This window comes from Cupressus sempervirens, chromosome 3 (genome assembly GCF_028749045.1).
Source record: "Cupressus sempervirens isolate cs-2001-9-10 chromosome 3, ASM2874904v1, whole genome shotgun sequence".
Lineage (NCBI taxonomy): Eukaryota > Viridiplantae > Streptophyta > Pinopsida > Cupressales > Cupressaceae > Cupressus > Cupressus sempervirens.
The window spans coordinates 1,020,933,757-1,020,953,076 of NC_143120.1; positions in this window are offsets into that span (position 1 = coordinate 1,020,933,757).

The following is a 19,320-nucleotide window of genomic DNA, read 5'->3' on the forward strand; positions in this document are numbered from 1 at the left end:
AGCAATAATGACATAACATGAAGCATATGGATAAGGTGACATTTTTCATTTCGAGTTAGACTATTTGGAATGGTTTGGTCATGTAGATAGGAGTAGATGTGGTGGTAGCAAGATGAGTCTTATCCTATAATAGAATAGATCATCCTAGAATTAGGGGTATCATAGGAAGGGTAGAGTAACATTTCCACTAGGAACTCATGTTGAAGATCATTCTCTAGCATCTATAGCAAGGAAGTCAGAGTAGCCATGGCATCAACCACTTTGTTATTTTCTTAAGAAATTTGCTAGAAGGTGATGTGAGTGAAATATTTCTTTATCTCATCAACCATTCATTTATAAGGGATTAATTTCTCATCCTTTATCTAATACACATCATTGACCTAATTGATTATGAGTTGAGAGTCTTCCAAAGATGTTTAATTGATCCACTCTCCATTCAACTACAATCTTCATGCCATTAATCAAAGCCTCATATTCTAAAATGTTATTTGTACAAGGAAACATAATCTTATACACCTTGGGGATTGAATATATTTGTGGTGTTATGAAGATTAACCTAGCATTAGATTCCTATTGTGTGAAGGACCCACCGAAGAACATTACCCATATTTGGTGTGTGAGCATCAGAATTGACTCATCACAAAAATTGATGTTCATTGGGAGAAGAATTTGCATAGGTGCATTTGCTAGCTGATCCACAATCACTTGTCCTTTGATAGCCTTTCATTTGACATATTGAATGTCAAACTCATTGAGTATCATGACCCACTTATCCAATCTTCCTGTTAGAGTTCCCTTGCTAAGCAATTACTTTAGTGGATCAATTTCAGCCACTAGTCATATAGTATAAGCACGCATGTAGTGTCTCAACTTTTGGGAAGCAAAGACAATTGCCAAGAAAGCTTTCTCAATGATTTTGTAATTCATCTCATAAGAGATCAACATGTAACTCAAATAGTAAATAGCTCTTTCCTTGTTATTGTTGTCCTCTTGAGCTAATAAGATACTGAGAGATGTTTTAGTTGCTAAGATGTACAAAATCAGAGGCTTCCCAGAGATAGGAGGCATCAAGATTGGCAAATTAGCAAGATATTATTTTATCTATGTCAAGATTTTCTCACAATCTAACTCTAGTTATATTTCACACCCTTATGTAAATTCCTTGTAAAAGGTTGTGATCTATCTGCCAGCTGTGAGATGAACTTGTGAATAGATTGAAGTCTTCCTTGTAAACCTCTCATCTAACTGATATTATGGAGTGGAGGCATATCCATGATTGCTTGAACCTTCTCTAGATCCACCTTGATTCCTTTTGTAGACATAATGTAACATAGTAGCTTCTCTAATGTGACACCAAATGTGCATTTCTTAGGATTAAGCCTAAGACTAAATTTTTCCATGTGATCTAGGATAGGTCCCAAATCTTATGGATGAGTATTGCATTTTGTGCTCTTGACCAAGGTATCACCCATGTAGTCCTCCATGGTTTTATGCATCATATCATGGAAAATTGTAGTGACTACTCTTTGATAGGTAGCACTAGCATTTTCAAGCCAAATGGCATTACGTTCCAACAGAAGGTTCCCCATGCACATGTAAAAGAAATCTTTTCCTAATCTTCTAATGCAATTTTGATCTAATTATAACCAGAAAATCTATCCATCAATGAGTACATGTCATATCCTACTATTATGTCCACTATCATATTAATGTTGGAAAGTGGAAAACAATCCTTAGGACATGCTAAGTTGAGATCATGAAAGACAATACAAACTCTAATAGACTTGTCATGCTTGGAGACTAGAAAAATGTTGGATATCTATTTAGCAAAATCAATAGCATGAATGAAACTAGCTTTCAAAAGCTTCTTTAGTTTAGCTTTTACAAGCAATGCAACATGAGGATGCATTTTTTGAATTTTTTGTTTAATTGGTTCAATGCCTAGTGTGATGGACAAATGATGCATAATAAGATTAGGATCTAGTCCTGGCATGTCAAAATATGTACATGCAAATTTTATCTTCTTCTCTTAGAAGAAGGCAATGAATTCCTCTTTTTCTTCTAGAGACAGTGACTATGCCAGATGTATCATGTGAGGATGCTCGTCTATGCCCAAGTTGATTAGCTATGTGGGCTCTATCAACACTAATGATCTCTCCTAAAAATGACTAGGAAGTGCATCAAATATCTCATCTACAAGCTCCTCAAAGATATTTTCACTCTTGGATACATCTTTTATTTTTACTTTTTTTTGGTTTTGACACTACCACAATGTGGTTTTCACCATTAGAATTTAAAAAAAATAACAAATTATATGACTGAGATATTTGATGTAGCTTTAAATGTTGATGCTTTGTTCACTAGTGGGAGACATTATTGGTTTGACAATGTTCAAGTAGTAGGTGTAGACACCTAAATTTGATTACACCACTTTGGTAATCTAATTTAGCCATCTCTAAAAGGCATCATTAATTAAATTCCTATTTAATTAATCCTTTGTCATACCCTAGCTAATTAATTTAATTAATCATCTATAGTCCTGATTGATAAATCAAATAACCTATTATTTATCAATTAAATTCTTTTCTCCTATCTAATTCCAAAAATCCCCATTTATTAAATAAATCTATTTGATAAATAAAATCCTCAAATCCAAAAACCCCTAACCTATCCCTAATCCTCCATTTAGCCTAATCCACCTCATCCACCTGTACTAACCAAGCTTAGCCACTAACTCACCCAACCTCATTAATGCCATCCACTTGCACATCTCTAACATCCCTAATCTAATCCTAAACCCAAGCCTAATCCACCCCCTAATGTTGTCACATTCTCTAAATAAGTTTAAGACTTTCCTAAACCAAATCAAAGTCTCCCCTCAAAAATCTCAACCACCAAGGTCATGAGTGCTCTTACAAACCATAAAAGACTCTTACAAGCCCACTCATGACTCTTACATCCATCTTCCACACTCTTCCCTCTTCCACACTCATTCCTCTTACATCTCTCTTACATACTCAACCCCACTCATCATGCCTTTAACCAACCCTTTACCCTACCCTCTCACACTCATCCTCCTTATGACAAGTGTCACCTTCCCATTGGTGCTAAACAAGCACAATCCATGTACTCCCCTTTGAGTGCATCTTAGGCCTCCTTAACTATCTCCCCATCCTTGCATCTAAGCCCTCCATCTCTCTAACCCTTGGCCTATAAATTGAATTCCATCCCAAGCCATTTCAACAATAATCTTTGAGCTAAAGTTACCATGCTATTTTGAGAACCAAAGTCATCAATCTTAACCTTATAATGCCACATTGAGAGCTCACAAAGCTACCAATTTTTCATTACCCATCTCCACCATTGAAGCAACTTTGAAGCAATTGAGCATACATCTCCAATCTACACATAGACACATCTCAAAAATAAGAGAACAATCTCATTGAGAGCCTATCCATGGCTCACATTCTCATTTGAGTTTGTCTTCTCTTTGTCTCTCTTATATGTTATGTTAGTTTAATATGTAAATGCTTTTATTGAATTAGTATTTCTAGCATATTAAATTAGTGTATACATTTTGGCACGTCCGATGGGACCCCGCTATGGGTCATTTTTTTCATCCATTTCAATCTATATGTTGTTTTTTTAAACAAAACTAACAATCTAATGATTTATGTTGTTTGAGTTGTTGCAAGTTGTTTTTGTTTGTTTTTCCAGGTTGAAAGACACATTAGAGAGAAAGACATACCCTTTAAATCCAAAAATAACCAAGAAAACACAAAATTTTGAAAAAAAAACCCGCACCCGTCGGTTCACTTCGCACAGTGTCGTCTACGCAGATTGGCATCTTCGCTTGTCGTCTCTGCATAACATCATCTGCGAAAGCCAAATCATCATCTCCGTCGAATCAAACTGTCATCTATGAATTTCAGCATCTTCGCCCATCTCCTGACAACCTGGACTATCATCTCTACCAACTCAAAGTGTCATCTACGAGTTTTGGCATCTCCGTCTATTTGCTAGTAGTCTGCGCCAAAACCTGAACTATCGTTTGTGAATTTTGGCATCTGTGCATATCAGCGTCTATGAGTTTCAGTGTCTCTGCCTGACTTCTGTCATCTATGCCGCCACTAGTAGTCAACTGTTGTCTCCAATGCCGCCAACTGCCTTCTTCATCAGACTATTGTCTGCGAGTTTTAGCATCTACGAATTTTGGCATCTACGAGTTTTAGCATCTCCGAGTTTTGGCATCTCCACAGTTTGGCATCTCTGCCTGATAAACTATCATCTCTGCCTTTTTATATTGCATTTCCGTTTTAGCATATCAGTTCCTACACTTTTTATTTTAAAAAAAATAAAATAAATAAATTTTACTTTTAGTGGTTCCATAGGATTTAGACCATTCTAAGCATTTTTATGCGTAGGAAAAACATCAAAAAAAGTTAAAAATTTTTTCCCCATAGTTAAGCTTTCATTTTTGAAGATTTTGGGTGACTAACTAAATTGCTTTTTTTTGTCTCATTGCAGGTTGGAGTACATATGAAACCACTAACCATGTTTCTTGTAGGTTCTCATGTTGCTAAAAAATGAACTTAAATGTTTAATCATTTGTCTTTGAATGCATGTTGCTAAAATAAACTTGAATGGTTAAATACATTTTCCATTGAATGAATGTTGTTCAAAAACACACTCTTGAATGCCATGGATAAAAATCAACCTTTTATTGGAATGCATGCTTAAAAAAAATGAACACAATCTTGAATGCCAAAAATCAACTAATCATTGCAATATCTCACACTTTCAATTTAGGCTTAAAACACTCTAACACAATCTTGAATGCCTAACAATCAATGAACATTGCATGGTTTTGACACATCTCAATGATGCTCACATTTCTTACGTTGACGAATTCTCAATTTCCATTATGTCGATGATGCTGTCAAGTTGGAATGAACATTGTATGCCATAATCACGAGTGTCTTCAATCATAGCTTACAAAATCTAAATCATCAATTGGAAAAGAACTCTGCTTTTTAGCCAAGGTCATCCAAGTCTTCTCTGCCCTTGTCATCTTTTGAGGCCATCTTGGGTACATAAGATTAGGATCCAAAACTTTGTTTTTCATTTTTTTAGGAGGCTTGCTTGAGGATTTCATCACCCCTTGGGACGACCTCAACTCCAGCATTCCGGTGGAGTATAAAAGTCGGGAGGTGAATCAAAAGAAACCTCTCTTGGAATCAAAATTTTGTCACTCAGGCTAAGCCTCAAGGAACTTTTTACCCTTGAGAAGTGAAAGAGGAGAAGTGGGTTACCACTCCTCTTGGTTGTGTGACATCTTTTTGGTTTCATCTACGGATATGGGCCTCACGTACCTTGTGTATATCAAGGACTCCCTAGCTAAACCAAATTTCATCCTTGTAGAAAGCTTCCTAGGATGTTGGTGTGTTTGACGTACTTGCTCCAAAATTTTGTTTGCTTATTTGTTCATAGCTTTTGAATGAATGCTTGCCAACTTTGGTCAAAATCCCAAAAAAGCAAAAATCTCCCAGCTCAAGGCATACTTAGCGTAGTCACTGCCTCATCAGAAAATCATCCAAGTTCCCCTGCCGTAACCAAATCTATCTAGTTCTTTGCTTTAGAACAATCCCAAATCCAAAGTCCATCCAAATCATCCCCCCCTAGCCAAACTAACAACCCAATCCAAAATCACACCCAAGCCTTTAAAGAGTTGTTGTCACTCTGCCAGAATTTTCTATCCAATCAATCCTATCAATCAACCAATCTCACTAAGGTTATCCCTCTAATAGAGCATTGCCTAGGGTAACCCACCTTTGTCACTTGTATCCCTCATCACCTTGAGCTAAAGGTTGGGATCCACAAGTGGTCAATCTTGTGTCATGCCCATAGGATCATTGGTCTATCCTCAAGTTGACACAGCCACCAATCCTCCACATAGGAAAGCAAAACTCTCACTTTTTGACAGCATACCCTTGAAAGTCTTCCATCCACAAGAAAGCCAAAAATCTCCAGCCAATCCTCCTTAGGTCTGTCATACAACTTTGACTCTCCCTAGGAAATCTTTCATCAGCCAATTCAAAATCTAAGCTTAATCCAAATCCGGCCATGAGATTCTGTGTTCATCCATATGCAAGACCCCATCCCCATCAAACTCATTGTCAAAGCATGAAGTACCAATCCTATCATGATGTGTTCAGTCATATTGTCCTTGCTCCTGCCACCTCCTATTCCAATGATGATGAAGATCTTGTTGACTATAAAGGCTATCTTGAGATCCTTAGAAACATTCCACCAACCATCCCCCAAAATCCAAGAGTTATTCCAAACTATCTAGTCATTGCATCTGATATCCTAGCTACTCCTCCATCACCCAATCAACCAAGCTTCCAATCTTCCATCCCCATCACACTAGCTATTCCCGTCAATTCACCTCCACCTCCGACACACAAGTCTCCAAGGAATCTCCTAGAAGAAATACAAGAAAAGCAGCCTCCAGCAGTCGATAAGCCATGTCATCTAATCCAACCATGTGAAGTAGTCAATGATGAAGCTTCCCCATCTATAATATCACCTCCATCTCCTATTGCTATCATTCCCATACAATCCATCAAATTGCTTAAAATCCTTCCACTTTCCACAAGCATCAAAATCCCAACACCTGCCAAATCCCTCCAAATCCTATCCACATCACCTCCAAGCATTTCCCAAATCTCCCATAATGACCCTTATGCATCCATCTTCTACTCACCCATCTCCACTACTGAATCTCCCATCTATCCATCCATTGCCTTTGAAGAATCCATCTTTTCACCTCCTATTGCACCATCCACTCCAATCCAATCCTATCAAGATCCTGCCCAAAATCATGTTGACATCCCCCAAAGCATAAATGAAGATATCCTTATATCATGTCTTCCATCCATAGTGCAGTCACCATCCCCTCCATCTCCAAAAACTCAAGCCATACCTCCTCTACTGAAGGATATCTTTTCATCCCATTAGCTAAATCAAGATCCTATCCTACCATCTCCTCCACTCCATGCTTCCATCTTACCACCTATCCAAGCTATTCCACCATCTGTAATCTACCCTCTTGGTTCACTTACATTCATCCATGGTGGCCTCCTCTCAGCAGAAGAATTAAGAATAGTATCTCCCTGTTGCAGTACATCTGATAAAGCACTTCCACCATTTTTTGCAAACAAAAAGTATCCTCAGCTAGTTCAAATGCTCAATCAATGGCATTATCAAGGTCAAGATTTAGGACCACAAGAGCAAGGAATCATAAAGCCTATTATTACACAAAAGAATCCAAGATTTCATGGTCTTGGATATGTATCCAAAGGCTCACCATTTAAAGGTGTTGGTACACCACACCCCCAAACCAAGCCTATCTCCAAACCCACCATGCCAACCTCCCATCACTCCTTCAAGAAATCTTATGTCATCCCCCCTCCACCACCTTTGTAAACCAAAACAACCTACCATATCTCCCCTTCATCTACTAAATCCATTTTGGGTCCCTATGTCCCAAAATCTACTATCCTCCATCCTCCTATCAGCTATCATAAAAATCCTATTCCATCCATTCCTACGCAAAATCAACAATGGAACATACCAGGTCACATCATCCATCATCATCCCCCTACACGCTCTTCCATATCCTCTCCATCTCACAAAGCTTCTCCTAACCATCTTCCCAAAGCTTACCATAGCAATGCGAATTCCAACTTCAAAATACATAAAGCTAAAAATCCACATCCTAGGCAATCATATGTCTATTCTAAAAGACATACTCCAAAAAGGAAAAATCCAATCAAAGAATGCAAAACAATGCAAAAGCCTATGAAAAGAAAATCCAAAACCATGTGGATCCCAAAGAAAAAAGTTGAAACCCAATGCATAATGGCATCCACCATTGCTAATCCCCCATCTAGTGACTCGTGTCCCCCATCTCCTAACTCCATATTGGGTGCCTATATCCCCAAGTGCACTTCCACAAATCCTCCATCAAGCCCACATCTACCATCTATCCTCCATATGCTCTTTTCACACTTGTCCCAACATGTGCCAATGTTGATCCTGCAAGCATCCCCATCTCATGCTCCTTTTCGACCTTTTCATCCCTCCATCTCCTACCATCAATCCCATCTAATCCAATCTATTGCACAAATCACAAATCCGGTGTACCAACAGCTAGCAAAAAAATTGAACATTCCAACAACCAGTGAAAAATCCCAAAAAAGCCAAAAATAGTTGAAGAATGCCAAAATCATTCCAGCTAAGTCCAAAGTCAAAAATTCAAAAAAAGTAAAGAAAAATCAAGCGTCCACTGGTGAAAACTTGGCAATTCAAGCGCCTTGGACAGGTACCATAATGAAAACTTGGCAAACAAACGTCATGCATAATCCCACCATCCCTAGCTTAGCCTATCACCCTCATGCTTTTGGTCATCTCTTGACATTCACCTCCATCTTCCAATCTATCCACCTATCCTCCATCCTCCATCTTCCAATTTATCCACCTATCTTTCATCCTCTACCTTTTATCTATCACCATCCACTTATCTTCTGCAGCTTTAGCCAATCATCCCAACTATCATCCATCTCCCTAGCCCCTTCAGCTTTTTCCATCCTAGCTTCACTCCTATCACATCCATTGTAAGACCTCCTTCCACATGTCATCTTTTAATTAGGGGCATTGTATTCCTTGGAGATCTTGTCTTGTCCATCCTCCCTTGTCATTGGCATCTAGCTCTAGGCTATCCTCATGCAAACCCAATGTCATCTCTTTATATCCATCATAATCCTAGCTATCTACCATCCTATCCAGCCATCTCATCCTGCTCCTCTAGCTATCCTTGGTCACAAAATCTCTCATCATCATTGGAATGCATCCTCCCCAAATCCATATCTTTTGCTATCACCTCATCCTTAGCTTCTGCATCTTGCACCACCATCAAACCATCCCGCTATCCTATCATCTTGAGCTTTTGCTTGCTTGTAACTATCTTGGTCAGCTTCAGCTTGTAAATATCTTGGTCAATTAGCTTATACATTCTCTTTCGCTTAGTACCATTGTATCTATCCAACTTTCATGTCAGTTCCTCCTTGATCAGCATCTTGCACACATCGCACAACCCTTGGTTAGCTATCCCAATGCATCCTTTAGCTAGATCTCCTATCACCAAAGTGTTATCCTTCTTAGTTCAGCTTGGCAGATGCATCACTCATCCAAATCCATTAGCATAGGTGCTCTCCGATAGATCCTTGTAGGATATAGCTTTTCTCATGTCTGATCTTGGTCCGGTAGTACCTTGTCCTACCCATCTCATTGGCAAAGGGTTCTCTTTTGGATTTTCACTTTCTTTTGATTTGGACTCTTCCCTATTGGGTCTTGAAATATCTTTTCCAAGAAATCTCCTTGTTCCCTCCTCAAGGTTGCCACGATCTTCCATATCATGGTATGTTGCGAATGGGGCAATCAAAGCGTAAGGTCTTGATCATGTCTTTTACTTGTTTTCTTTTTTTACTTGTGGGTTACCCAGTATCATTTCCACATTGCTTCCTCTAGGATTCATGTGTGATATTGGGGCAATCCTTGGGTGTTTTTTTCGAGTCAGTTCGTCAGTCCTTTGGATGGTTGGTGAAAAGGCCTTGATGTTCTTGGTAACCTTGGCAATTAACCAACAGTCCTATAGCAAATCTAGTGCTCAAGTACATGGTGGTACTTCTCTTTGAAGTATCCCTCGCTCAAAAAGGCCTCAATGGATTCCCTTCATGTCCATTATCCCCCATCCATATCCAGCACCTATCCTAGCTTATGCATTAGTATCTCTTTGAATCACTCCTCACGCTTAGCTTTAGGGATCCACAATCCTAGTCTTAAGGATCCACCAATCAAATCAATCCACCAAGCCTCATCTTTCGAGATCCACAATCCTAGTCCTAAGGACCTCCGAAAGCCATCTTCCACCAATCTGACTCTTTGAAATCCTATTGCATCAACTTTATCATTCCATCATCCATCCCCCTACCATGGATTCCTTTTATAGCGCTCCACTCCTTCATCCTCACCCCAATCCTAGAAAGTCTTAAGCTTTCTTTACTCTTGTGCCCCTGATTTCTCTTTATCATTCTTCCATAGTGAGAGTTTGAGCTAATTCAACCCCTTGTCTTTGCCAACATGTGTCTTAGCTCATCTCAATTTCTTGTACTTTTCAAGAAGTCATCGAGCCTCATTTCTCTCTTTGCCACCTTCTTGAGGGGGCATCATCTGAGTCTAGTCTCTCCTCTTCTTATCCGAGACTGGGGCAACCTTGTTGCTAAAACATCTTCCTCGTGTCGTCTTCATTCAAACTTCTTTGAAATAGTGTTGTCTCAACACTATGTCAAAGAGGGGCAAAATGTAGACACCTAAATTTGATTACACCGCTTTGGTAATCTAATTTATCCATCTCTAAAAGGCATCATTAATTAAATTCCGATTTAATTAATCCTTTGCCATCCCCTAGGTAATTAATTTAATTAATCATCTATAGTCCTAATTGATAAATCAAATAACCTATTATTTATCAATTAAATCCTTTTCTCCCATCTAATTCCAAAAATCCCCATTTATTAAATAAATCTATTTGATAAATAAAATCCTCAAATCCAAAAACCCCTAACCTATCCCTAATCCTCCAATTAGCCTAATCCACCCCATCCACCCATACTAACCAAGCTTAGCCACTAACTCACCCAACCTCATTAATGTCATCCACTTGCACATCTCTAACATCCCTAATCTAATCCTAAACCCAAGCCTAATCCACCCCCTAATGTTGTCACATTCCCTAAACAAGTTTAAGACTTTCCTAAACCAAATCAAAGTGTCCCCTCAAAAATCTCAACCACCAAGGTCATGAGTGCTCTTACAAACCATAAAATACTCTTACAAGCCCACTCATGACTCTTACATCCATCTTCCACACTCTTCCCTCTTCCACACTCATTCCTCTTACATTTCTCTTACATACTCAACTCCACTCATCATGCCTTTAACCAACCCTTTACCCTACCCTCTCACACTCATCCTCCTTGTGACAAGTGTCACCTTCCCATTGGTGCTAAACAAGCACAATCCATGTGCTCTCCTTTGAGAGCATCTCATCTCTCCTTAACCATCTCCCCATCCTTGCATCTAAGCCCTCTATCCCTCTACCCCTTGGCTTATAAATTGAATCCCATCCCAAGCCATTTCAACAACAATCTTTGAGCTGAAGTTACTGTTAGGATAAACTAGGGACAGAAATAAAAACTACATGCAAATATAACCAATAACAGAAAATAATAGAACACATAGAAATGAACACAAGGCACCAATATTTAACGTGGTTCACCCAATCCCTGGGCTACATCCACCAAACAGCAATTTCGATCTTATGACAATCTAGTTATTACAACCTGATTACAATCTGTAATCCCTTACAGATCAATACCGCCGCAAGAACCAATTTCGTATCACCACACATAAAAAATACCCAACCCTAAGCCCTTTTTATACAAGTATTAAACCACTTTAGGGTTATAACATGTCAGCCATATGTCGGCCATAATATGTCGGCTACCATGTCAGCTACCATGTCGGCTACTTCCAAAAAAAAATTTTTTTTTGGGCCGATGCCTCGAACCCCACTATTTATGAAGTATGTACAGTCCTTTCCTGATCAGTCACCACAATCTAACAATCTCCCACTTGGGGACTGATCAGGCTCCACACTAAACAACAATCTCCCACTTGGAGACTGATCCGAAAGCAATACAACTACCTCATGGGGCTCACACTGGATCAAACCACCCTGGACTCTGCTGTTCTTTTATTCACATTTAGTCTAAAAGACCAACTAAAGCTGAAGAGGAGTTCAGCTTCTCCCTTGTGACAACCTTTGTCAACATATCTGCTGGATTTTCATTGGTATGTATCTTCTCCAGCTTTAACTGTCCATCCTCCAAAAATGACCGAATGAAATGGAACCACAACTGTATGTGTTTGGTCTTAGAATGCAGAGCTGAATTCTTAGCAAGATGAATGGCACTCTGACTATCTGTGAACAAATAATTATCCTTCTGAGGATGTCCCAATTCTTCCAAGAAGAATTGAAGCCATATCATCTCTTTGGCTGCCTTTGTAGCAGCAACATACTCTGCCTCTATAGTTGAGAGAGCATTAATCTTTTGTAGCCTAGAAACCCAAATCACGGCTACCCCACCAACAGTAAAGACATAACCTGTAGTACTCCGCCTGGTATCAATATCCCCAGCCAAATCTGAGTCAACATAGCCCTGTAAATCAGTAGTAGAGCCCCCAAAGTGTAAACACTTATTGGATGTTCCTCTCAAATATCTGAGAATCCACTTGACAGCATTCCAATGCTCAAAACCTGGATGACTCATATACCTGCTAACAACTCCCACTGCATGTGCAATATCTGGCCTAGTGCATACCATAGCATACATCAAACTTTCTATAGCTGAAGCATAGGGTACCTTGGACATCTTATCCTCCTCTTCCTATGTCTTGGGACACATCTCCTTAGTCAATTTCAAATGATCAGGTAAAGGTGTGTTGACAGCTTTAGCATTCTCCATAGAGAAACATTGCAACACCTTCTCAACATAATCAGCTTGAGATAGCGTCAATGTTCTGTTCTTCCTATCTCTGCAAATCTTCATACCAAGGATTTGTTTTGCTGCCCCCAAATCCTTCATAGCAAATGCATGTGCTAACTGGCATTTTAGCCCCTTAATATGATGCATGTTAGACCCAGCTATAAGCATATCATCAACATATAGACATAAAATAATGTAGCTATCATCATCCAACCTCTTAAAATAAACACAGTAATCTGAATGACACCTGTTATATCCATGCTCATGCATAAAACTGTCAAATTTTAGATACCATTGCCGAGGTGCTTGCTTCAGGCCATATAAACTTTTCTTCAATTTGCACACTAAGTTCTCCTTACCTTTGACCTCAAAACCCTGTGGCTGAGCCATATATATTTCTTAATCCAAATCACCATGAAGAAACGCTATTTTAACATCCATCTGCTCTAAATGCAAATCTTCAGTAGCCACAAGACTTAAAACATACGAATAGAAGTCATTTTAACAACAGGAGAAAATATCTCATCAAAATCAATTCCCTTTTTCCTTGCAAATCCTTTTACAACTAACCTGGCCTTAAATCTTTTCTTGCCTCCTTCCTCTTCTTTCAACCTGTAAACCCATTTATTCTGTAAAGCCTTTTTACCTGCAGGCAACTTGTACAAATCTCATGTCTTATTTTTTAGCAAAGAGTCCATTTCATCTTTCATTGCAGACTCCCACTGAATCTTAGTATCCACCTGCACAGCTTCATCATAACTTTCAGGTTCACCAGCATCAGTAAGTAAAATAGAATACAAAGAGGGAGAAAACCTTTGTGGAGGTCTAATTGGCCTTTTTGACTGTCTAACATTCACTGGTGTGTGTGGTATTTGTTGTTGCAGTTGTTGCACATCATGAGGAATGGCTGGAACATCAGCTTTTGGAGTATCATCTAGTACTACATAATCATCTTCTTTCTTCTCATGTTGCTGCAACAGATCTTTGTACAACACTTTTTCATTGAATATGACATCCCGGCTTCTTATAATTTTATGATTTTCAAAATCCCAAAGCCTATAGCCAAATTCATTAATGCGATATCCAACAAAGACACATTTCTTTGATTTCGCTTCTAGCTTGGTTCTATTTTCAGAGTCTATATGAGCAAAAGCTTCACAACCGAAGGTCTTGAGAAAAGAATAACTCACCTTCTTACCAGTCTATGCTTCCTCTAGAATACCACAGCCCAAAGGAGTAGAGGGACCTCTATTAATCAAATATACTACAGTATTGACAGCCTCCACCCACATGTGTAAGGGCAACTTAGCATGCAACCTCATGCTCGTTGCGCGCTCCATTATAGTCCTGTTCATGCGTTTAGCTACTCCATTTTCCTATGGAGTCCTTGGAATAGTTTTTTGTCTATGAATACCATTAGTGGAGCAATAATCTTCAAATTCATGACTGCAATACTCACCACCATTATCAGATTTGAGACATTTTAATTTCTTACCAGTCTCATTTTCAACCAAGCATTTCCATTTCTTAAAAGTTTGAAATACATTAGATTTCTGTCTAAGGAAATAAACCCATACTTTTCTAGTTGCATCATCAATAAATGTAACATAATAATGACAACCACCAAGGGAAGATACCTGAGCCGGTCCCCATACATCTGTATGCACAAGCTCTAATTTCTCCTTTTTGTTTTCCTTCCCAGTCTTTACAAAACTCACTCTCTTTTGTTTTCCATACACACAACTTTCACAGAAATCCATATTCACACATTTTAGACCTGGTAAAACTTTCCTTGAATGAAGTACTTTCATACCTTTCTCACTCATGTGCCCAAGTCTATTGTGCCACAACACTGTATCAGAATCTACAACAGCTATTTGTTCTCCCTGCTCAACTACAGTAACTGTTCCTGAATATTCAGTTTTCTCTGAAACAATCAAAGTAGAAGGAACAATATGACCTGTACAAAGATATAAGGTGCCTACTTTCACACCTTTTTCTACTACAAGGGAACCTTTTGAAACCTTCCAATTTTTATCATTAAAAGTAACTACACAACCCTCATCCCCGAGTTGCCCTGCTGAAATTAAATTCCTACTTAGCTTTGGAACATGTATTACCTCATGTAGTAGCCAATGATTCCCATTCTGCAACTTAATCTTAATTTTTCCCTTTCCAACAATCTGACAGGGTTCATTATCCCCCAAATAAACAAGCCCAAAATCCCCTTGGACATAATCAATGAAATAACCTCTATGAGATGTAGCATGAAAAGAAGCACCAGAATCTAAAACCCATGAATCATCAACACTCTCTAAAGATAGAAGCAAAGCATCCTCTTCAGATTTGTTACTTACCACATTTGCCTCTTTGTCTCCATCTGATTTATCTCCTTCATTTTTCTTTCGAGTCCAGCAATCTTTCTTTTTGTGCCATGGTTTCCCACAGTACCAGCAATCATTTGGTCCTCTCGATTGAGACCTCCTCCCCTTTGACTTTCCTCTTGATTTCCCACGATTTCCAGAGTTACTTCCTCTTTCAGTCATTTTGCCCCTGCTTTGTGCATTTAAAGCACTTCCTGATGTAGATGCACGTAAGGATTTTCTACGAGTTTCCTCACTTAAAATAACACCGATCACATCATCATATTTTAGGGTACTTGATCCAGGAACAGAATTACTCACCGCCATTACCAAGCCATTCCAACTTTTAGGAAAAGAACACAAAATCAAGAGAGCCCTAATTTCTTCATCAAAATTGATACCCACAGAAGATAATTGACTAGTAATAGTATTAAACTCATTTAAATGATCTACAACAGATCCACCTTCTGCCATTTTCATACTAAATAAATGCTTCATGAGAAATACCTTATTTGAAGCGGAGGGCTTTTCATATAGTGTCGCTAGGGTTTTCATCAAATCTTCTGTCATCTTTGCTTTTGTAATATTAAATGCCATCGATGGTGCCAAGCATAACTGAATGCTTCCGAGTGCCTTTCTGTCCAAAAGATCCCATTCAGCCTCTGACATAGTTCCCTGATTCTTGGCTTTTCCTTCCAACGACTTCCATAAATCCTTCTGATATAAATAGTCTTCCATTTGCATCTTCCATAACTGGAAGTTCTGCCCATTAAACCTATCAACCCTCAGCTTACCATCATCTGCCATTGCTCCTACTCAACCGTGAGACTCCCACTTAACCGTGAGACTTTCTTGCAAAGGATAACTGAGAAACAACTAGGCTCTGATACCACTTGTTAGGATAAACCACGGACAGAAATAAAAACTACATGCAAATATAACCAATAACAGAAAATAATAGAACACACAGAAATGAACACAAGGCACCAAGATTTAACGTGGGTCACCCAATCCCTGGGCTACGTCCACCAAACAGCAATTCTGATCTTATTACAATCCAGTGATTACAACCTGATTATAATCTGTAATCCCTTACAGCTCAATACCACCACAAGAACCAATTTCGTATCACCACACATAAAAAATACCCAACCCTAAGCCCTTTTTATACAAGTATTAAACCACTTTAGGGTTATAACATGTTGGCCATATGTCAGCCATAATATGTCGGCTACCATGTCAGCTACTTCCAAAAAAAAAAAAAAAAATTTGGCCCCGAACCCCACTATTTATGAAGTATGTACAGTCCTTTCCTGATTAGTCACCACAATCTAACAATCTCCCACTTGGGGACTGATCAGGTTCCACACTAAACAATAGTTACCATGCTATTTTGAGAACCAAAGTCATGAATCTTAACCTTATAATGCCACATTGAGAGCTCACAAAGCTACCAATTTGCCATTACCCATCTCCACCATTGAAGCAACTTTGAAGCAATTGAGCATACATCTCCAATCTACACATAGACAAATCTCAAAAACAAGAGAACAATCTCATTAAGAGAGCCTATCCATGGCTCACATTCTCATTCAAGTTTGTCTTCTCTTTGTCTCTCTTATATGTTATGTTAGTTTAATGTGTAAATGCTTTCATTAAATTAGTATTTCTAGCATATTAGATTAGTGTATACAGTAGGAAAGAGCATAGTCATTCTTGAATGTGAGGACTTCACTAGATGTATTAGAATTCCAGTCTATAAGCTTGGGATATGTGAGTGAAAGAGTAGTGGCAAGTTTGATTACATTCATAGTATAATTATTAAATGCTCAGAATTGCAATTCAAGACCTAGAGCAGCTTTGTCCACAAGTGTGTCCAAATGCCCTTAAGTGCTAATGTCATCGATTGAAGAATCGAGGATAGTAGTTGGATCAAGCTCATTTGACCTAACCCTAGATGCTTCACCTACTTCAAGTTCATTTTTATAGACATGAACTTGGTTGATGTCTTTACCTAAAGTTGCTTCTGAAAGAGAGTCAAATTCATATTCCTTAGAGTCAGTGCTATATGATGATAGGCTATAGAATTCCCCAATAGTGATAGGGACATACTCTGCTTCAGCATCCAAATTTTTACATAGGTACTCAACACATAATGCCTGACTAGACTCTCCCTATTTTGAATGGGCATGCTATGGATCAGCATTGTCCTCAGAAGAATCACTAGTACCATCCATAGTGCTAACATGTGGCACAAAGTCATTTGGCTCAGTAAAGAATTTAGAAAGATCATGAGGAATAGGATAAGGATAATGATCCTTATCATTAGTATTATCTTCTTGAGTATTAGCCTTAGCTTGTGACTTATTTATGGATGAACCCTCAGGCTCTGGTATGAATTTGTTAATTTCTAAATGGAAGGGAACCTTCTTAAATCCTAGACCGGATGTATCTCTATTTCTTTGAGCTATTGGTTTGATAGGATCAATTAGATCATTCTTAAGGCATCCAATAGTACCATTTCTCTTATATCCAAAGTGCTTCATGAGTCTAAGACCAAGGCCATATTTCTCAGGAGTAATCTCATGAGCTTGTTCTATGAGGTCAATTGGAGTCTTCTTTTTGTAAAGCCACACAAAAATGGCTCTATTCTCAATTTCATCCTCTAATGGGAAGGTAGCCTTGAAAAAAGTACCTATATTCTTGGTTTGAGGTGTCAACACAAATGGTTTCTTTGTCTTAAATGGTCTCCCATAATGATAGGGAGACTCAAGAAGAGATGTTAATGACAACACTAGTTCAATGTACTATTCACCCATTCTAGTTTCTTTCAACTTGAATGATTTCTCAATCTTCTTTAGCTTGTTATCATGATAATAAGTAGATTCCCTGTTAGTGGGTACAAAATTCTCAAAATTCACATTTGCACTTTTCACAACTTTGTTAGTGTTAGTATTTAAATACTTATAAGCTTTACTTCTTGTAGAATATCCTAAGAATATACCTTCACTTTTTGCATCTAATTTACCATTCCAAAAGTCCTTAAGAATGTAACATTTACTTCCAAATACATTAAAATATTTCACATTGGGTGAGTATCCATACCATAGTTCAAAAGGTGTTGAATGAGTACCTTTTTTGACTTGTACATGGTTCAAGGTATAGATAACTATACTTATAGCCTCTCTCTAGTATTTCAAAGAAACATTTTCCTCCATCATGAGTGTTCTATAACAATCCATTATAGACATATTCCTTCTTTAAGATTTTTCATTTTGTGGAGGGGTTCTAGGTACATATTTCTATCTTTTGATTCCTCTATTATTGTAGAACATCTGAAATTCATTTGATATAAATTCTCCTCCTTTGTCAGATCTTAAACACTTTATCTTTTTACTTGGTTCCTTCTCAACTCTTGCTAAGTACCACTTAAACATTTAGAAATTGTCAAATTTCTATTTCAGAAATATAACTATCATCATCCAAAAATAGTCATCAACAAACAACATAATGTACTTATCTTCTTTGTAGCTTTGCACTTCAATTGGTCCACACAAGTCCGTATGAAAAATCTCTAGTAGACCTTGTGAGGTATGAGCTTTACTCTTAAAGCTTGACTTTGTCATTTTGCCTAACTGACATTATTTGTACATTATATTATTAGGCTTCTTCAACTTAGGAAATCCTCTAATTTTTCTCATGTAATTGATACTAACTAGGTTATCAAAATTGACATTACATAACCTTTTGTGCTATAGCCATACATCATACAATTTTATAGCTAGACAAGTAACATCCTCTATATCAAGTTATAATAGATGAGTTCTAGTTTGATCACCCTTTCCAATCAGTTTTCTATTTGTGTCATATATCTTAGCAACCTTGTTTTCAAATTCAACCTTACATCCCAAATTATTCAGTTGTGACACACTCAAGAGATTGTAGTTAAGTCCTTCAACATAGTAAGTATTGTCATATAAAATCTTATGTATGAGCTTGATATAACCATTTCCTTTTATCAAACATGGTGCATCATTACCAAGTCTTACATTATTTCCATCATAGCAATTCAAGGTAATGAACTTACTTTTGTCTCTAGTCATGTGATGTAAACACCCACTATCAATGATCCATTTTTCATTTTTGTTCACACAAGATACAAGTTTAGTTTCTTCATCTTCATCAAATTCATCCTTCATTGTAACATACACCACTTCATCATCATGTTCATTAGATTCATCTTTCATTTCCTCTTGAGCAATATAGCAAGAATTCTTGCCTTTGTC